General features: G+C 43.2%; 1 protein-coding gene across 2 annotated transcripts in view; it reads right to left on the minus strand.

Moving 5' to 3' along the window:
• LOC121861215 (ceramide glucosyltransferase-like) overlaps window positions 1–4,942 on the minus strand; it is a 63,064-nt gene extending 58,122 nt beyond the window's left edge. The window contains exon 1 of one of the 2 annotated variants that reach the window (XM_042358848.1): window positions 4,860–4,942. The gene's annotated coding sequence lies outside the window, so the exon portion shown is untranslated. Of the gene's footprint in view, window positions 1–1,254; window positions 1,375–4,859 lie in introns of those variants that run through there. The other variant, XM_042358847.1, reaches the window with a different exon arrangement.
• Between the last annotated feature and the right edge of the window lie 1,058 nt (window positions 4,943–6,000).

Below are 6,000 nucleotides of genomic sequence, written 5' to 3' on the forward strand. Positions count from 1 at the left end.
GTTTCAAAGTGACTACGGTATATACCAGTAATTATGTTATCAATTTTCCTTGGCCAGATAAGCAAGTCAGTTCACAAATGTTATCACCAACTAACTCAAAGATAATAGCCCTCTTATCTTATCCCTTTTTTTTATAGAGTTTAAGAATTAAATTAATATATAGGAATTCAACCAGTCATGCTCGTACGCACTATTTAAGTTAATGTTAATACTACTACTTAAAAACACATACATTAATAATTAGTCACGTAATGCGTATAATAATAATAATAGTAGGAGGAGGAGGCGTAATAATAATAAACTGTATTACAAGGATGAGACATTATACTACATATGTGTCATGAGGTTAAAACACACCACAACACAGTGTTAAGAGCTACCCCCCCCACACACACATTACACAAGTGGTCATAAAACAATGGACAAATTTATCACATCCCTTTTGACTTACTTCATATGAGCACACACTGACTTACTTATACAGATATATACGAAATATTGACTCACTTAATTACTTAAAATATATACACCAATAATCTTACTTAAACAAAATACACATTCACTTATAAACCAGATACAAAATTACACAAAAAATCTAATTTATATAAACAATGATGCACAAAACAATATTATTTACAAAATATAATATAATACTTCCCCATAAATCTCCCGGATATAACCAGTATTTACGAGTACAAGTTATGTTTCTGATTTACGTAACCCCCTCCACGGCCTTCTCAGTATTCCAACTCTTCACGTGATGATGATGATAATAATAATGTATGTATGTATGTGTGTATTTATGTTAAAAAATAGGTATGGTGTCAACTTTGAATCCGTGACGTGACATGACTTCATAAATTACCGTTTCTGTTATTACATCACCTTTGAGAGAGATATGAGCGTGGATCTACTGTACTGTAGGTTGCGCAGCTGAACTGAACACTGATAAAAACCTAATGTCTATCAGAGATTCACACTGAGCCCCGATACTGTTGATTGTGGCACCTGTGTGTGTGTGGGGGGGGAGGTATGTGTGTGTTTGTGGGTGTGTGTGTATGAATGCATGAGTGTATATGTCCGCGTGTGTTTGTGTGTAAAGAAGGCAAATGCCCATGCCAACTTAAAATCTTTCAAATGTTTCTGTCTATAGCTAAGATACTGTATGTTTAGAACAAGGTGCTTAAAGAATAAAAAAAATAACGCTATTCCTAACTACAGATACTAACGAAAAGAAATCCACTGCACACTCACTAAAGAGGGACAACTTGGCGGGTAGTTTGCGTTGCTTAGTTCAAGATTTATGCGCAGTTAAGTTGAACAGTCATATCGCCACTAAGTATGGATGGAGACTACCCGAGACGAAGCTGACAAACTCCGGCTTTGAGGATGGAAGTGACTCGCTTAAGGGGGTGTCAGCTGAGGTGTCTCGCAACCAATAAGCAGCGAGGAGAAGTACGTCATCGATCCTCGTGATTGTACGTCACTGAGAAACTATGCGCTCTTATCTCCCACCCTCATAAAATGTTTCAAAATTTGGGTAGAGACACGTTATTAGGATAATAAGTACATAATATGGCCGCCGCTACAGCACTACCTTCGTTACTTCACTACTTTAGGGACGCCTAGATCTGGAACCTCTTGTGATTGGTTGGTTTAAATCCCGGTGTATGAACGTTTGTGTTACTAGAGGTGCCTCAACCACACCTGGACTCAAACAGATCATGACACTGACACTGACAGTGCCCTCAGTGTTAAAAAGAGTATGACAGTGCCCTCATAGTGTCAGGAAGAGTATGACAGTGCCCTCATAGTGTCAGGAAGAGTATGACAGTGCCCTCAGTGTTAGAAAGAGTATGACAGTGCCCTCAGTGTTAGAAAGAGTATGACAGTGCCCTCAGTGTTAGAAAGAGTATGACAGTGCCCTCAGTGTTAGAAAGAGTATGACAGTGCCCTCAGTGTTAGAAAGAGTATGACAGTGCCCTCAGTGTTAGAAAGAGTTTGACAGTGCCCTCAGTGTCAGGAAGAGTATGACAGTGCCCTCAGTGTTAGAAAGAGTATGACAGTGCCCTCAGTGTTAGGAAGAGTATGACAGTGCCCTCAGTGTTAGAAAATGTGCCCTCAGTGTTAGAAAGAAATGACAGTGCCCTCAGTGTTAGAAAGAATATGAGTGCCTCAGTGTTAGAAAGAGTATGACAGTGCCCTCAGTGTTAGAAAAGAATATGACAGTGCCCTCAGTGTTAGAAAGAATATGACAGTGCCCTCAGTGTTAGAAAGAGTATGACAGTGCCCTCAGTGTCAGGAAGAGTATGACAGTGCCCTCAGTGTCAGGAAGAGTATGACAGTGCCCTCATAGTGTTTTGACAGTGCCCAGTGTCAGGAAGAGTATGACAGTGCCCCAGTGTCAGGAAGAGTATGACAGTGCCCCAGTGTCAGGAAGAGTATGACAGTGCCCTCATAGTGTTAGAAAAGAGTTTGACAGTGCCCTCAGTGTTAGAAAGAGTTTGACAGTGCCCTCAGTGTCAGGAAGAGTATGACAGTGCCCTCATAGTGTCAGGAAGAGTATGACAGTGCCCTCATAGTGTTAGAAAGAGTATGACAGTGCCCTCAGTGTCAGGAAGAGTATGACAGTGTCCTCATAGTATGAGAGTGAAGAAGTGAGTTGACGTGTGAGCCTCGTCCCTGCACGTGTGAGAGCCTCGTCCCTGCACGTGTGGTCTGCGTGAGCCTGTCCCTGCACGTGAGCCTCGTCCTGCACGTGTGAGAGCCTCGTCCCTGCACGTGAGAGCCTCGTCCCTGCACGTGAGAGCCTCGTCCCCATGCGTCCCTGCACGTGTGAGAGCCTGTCCCTTATGAGAGCCTCGTCCTGCACGTGTGAGAGCCTCGTCCTTGCACGTGTGACCTCGTCCTGCACGTGCGAGAGCCTCGTCCCTGCACGTGTAGAGAGCCTCGTCCCTGCACGTATGAGAGGTCCCTGCACGTCCTCTGTCCCTGCACGTATGAGAGCCTCGTCCCTGCACGTGTGAGAGCCTCGCGTATGAGAGCCTCGTCCTGCACGTATGAGAGTCCTGCAGTGTGAGCCTCGTCCCCTGCACGTGTGAGAGCCTCGTCCCTGCACGTGTGTGAGCCTCGTCCCTGCACGTATGGAGAGCCTCGTCCTGCCACGTGTGAGAGCCTCGTCCCTGCACGTGTGAGAGCCTCGCCCCCGCACGTGTGATAGCCTCGCCCCTGCAGGTGTGAGAGCCTCGTCCCTGCACGTGTAAGAGCCTCGCCCCTGCACGTGTGAAAGCCTCGCCCTTGCACGTGTAAGAGCCTCGCCCCTACACGTGTGAAAGCCTTGCCCCTGCACGTGAGAGCCTCGCCCTTGCACGTGTGAGAGCCTCGCCCCTACACGTGTGAGAGCCTCGCCCACTACCACCATCACTAAACTGACCACTGTTGCTTATAAGAAAGGATTATATAATATTTTATGCACTGATCTAATCTGGTCGTCTCACTAAAACTCACATAAGATTATAATTTCTTTTGTTGACCTTCTGAGACCTGACCTGACCTACCCGAACCTAACCTAACCGACCCTAACCTGACCTAACCGACCCGAACCTAACCTAACCCAAATTAACTTAATATTGTTTTCAGTGGACAGACGAACGTGTTTTTATGGAATCTGGATTTAAACTTGGATTTGTACCTGAGCCGTTTTTATAAGTAACACCATGATTACAAATATAAGAGAGAGAGAGAGAGAGAGAGAGAGAGAGAGAGAGTCTAGACAGAAATAGAAGGATAAACGAGGGAAATAAGTAGAAGGGAAGGAGAAAACAGCAAGAAAAAAGAAAAGGAGAAGAGAAACGGAGCAGTAACAATATAAAGGGGGAGAATGTGGTAAAGGAGATACAGAAGGAAAAGGAGAAGGTAGCAAAAGGAAGCACTCAATATTTGTCCTTCTGTGTGTGAGTGTGTGTGTGTGTGTACCGGAAGTCACACACAGATGACAGTGGGGTGGATGACTCAGGTACATGGAATATTCTGTATCAGCTGTGACGATTGCCAACTAAACGGAAAAACTTACCAAATCTAGCAAGTCCCCACAGGAACATTTTAAGGTTGAATTGCATGAATTTTAGCTTTTTATTTTTATTTAGGATTTTGATGAACTTATCTGAGTCAAAAGCATCATTCTGTGCAAAACAAACATGAGACTTATAACAGAGCCCAAAATACCAACTGTGGCTTAGAGAAGAAAGAACAAATCGTCAAGAATAAACTTATTGTACTAAAGTATTATAAAGTCACCTGTGTTTTTTAATTTTTTTTACTGTGACCAACAAGATTACTTAATCAAACAACCGAGAGACAAGTGAGGCTCTCACGGCTTACAACAGGGTCGTCTTCTTATCAGTGACGGTCTGACGGAAGCATTTATCTCCCACCACTGTATATACATTCAATAACAAAAGAACTTATCACATTCTAGCTCCTATAATCATTTATTTTGACAAAGACACCAGGAACCACATTTGTTATGGTTATTTTTTAACTTAAGCAACTATAATTACGTTTTTTTTATCGTTTTGGTGCTGCCATGTTATTTTGAATAATACGAGGCTTTTGGGCGGCATATAAAATTCTAAATCTAAAAATTCTAAAACAATTTCCCCTTGAATTAAATAGGAAAATTTAGAAATTAGTTTTTCATTCGACTTTATTCAAGACATCTTCAGAGATGTGTAATGAATGTAATGAAATAACATTTTGTGGATTGAAATATTTCATAACCTGTACGGTAAACTTTTTTTGACAAATACAGAAAATAATTTCGCAATTGTCATAAAAAAATGATATGCAGTCCTGCTTACCAATATCATCCAGTTCTTCAGATTTGTCAGAATTACAGTCAGTCATTGTCGCCAAGAATGCATCAGAGCGTCCCTGACACCCTCTGAAAACATTGTGTGTGCGACTGCCGGCAACGTCTAATGTTGCCAGATACCGCCACAGTCGGCAGTTGTCGTACCGCAAACCCAGTGTGTTCTTTTTCATGAATAACAAACTTTTTAATTCTAGTAACAAAGGATATTCCTTGAAAAACTATGAGAAATATATCGAAGAATATAATTACTACCCTCATGAGACTTGGGCAGCAAAACCAGTACTGAAAAAGACGCAACCACCTCACTCAAGGTTACGACTCGTGGAAAATGATGCGTGATACATGAGACCCCCCTGTGGGCAGGCCAGGATTTCGAAACTGGGAGAATGCGTTTTTTGTTTATACTTTGTGATTATTATACGATAGAAACGGAGGAAAAAAGAGAATGATTCAATGAGGGCGTACCAACGGTAAGGAGACGTATCATATGTCCCAACATGATAAAGAAACTGCACTATTTGAGGCAATGTGAGAAGGACCTAGGTGTGTATGTTGAAAATGAGCCGAAGTTCTCGGCCATTGCGAGAAGAAGGTAAACCAGGCAAATAAAATATTGGGTCTTATAAGAAGGTCGTTCAGATATCTAGATGATCCGTCCCTCGTAACAAATTTCAAGAGTGAAATGCTTCCCCATCTGGAGTACTGTCACCCCGTCTGGTCCCCGAGATATGCTAGGGACTGTCAGTTAGTTGAAAATGTTCAAAGGAGGGCCACCAGACTGGTGCCTGCACTTCGGCACCTCAGCTACCCTGAGAGATTGGAGCGCCTGAACTTGCCTAGCTTATACTACAGACAGGCAAGGGGTGACCTAATTAAGGTGTATAAGCATCTCAAGGGGCACTACTCAGTCGAGTGTCCTTAGATTGCCCCCGAGGAGGCTAGTTTATTGGGCACCCCCTTACAACCTGTGCAAGGTGAAGCGCAGAAGCGTTTACAGTGCCCACCTGGGAAGAGTCCTTACTTGGAGCTGGCGGACGCTCGCCCCACAAGGGGTCACAGCTCAAGATTGAAAAAGCCGCAAGTCCAGAAAACTGAGGGCAAACTTTTTCTGAGTGAGAGTTGTGAAC

This window comes from Homarus americanus, unplaced genomic scaffold (genome assembly GCF_018991925.1).
Source record: "Homarus americanus isolate GMGI-L3 unplaced genomic scaffold, GMGI_Hamer_2.0 scaffold21314, whole genome shotgun sequence".
Taxonomy (NCBI): domain Eukaryota; kingdom Metazoa; phylum Arthropoda; class Malacostraca; order Decapoda; family Nephropidae; genus Homarus; species Homarus americanus.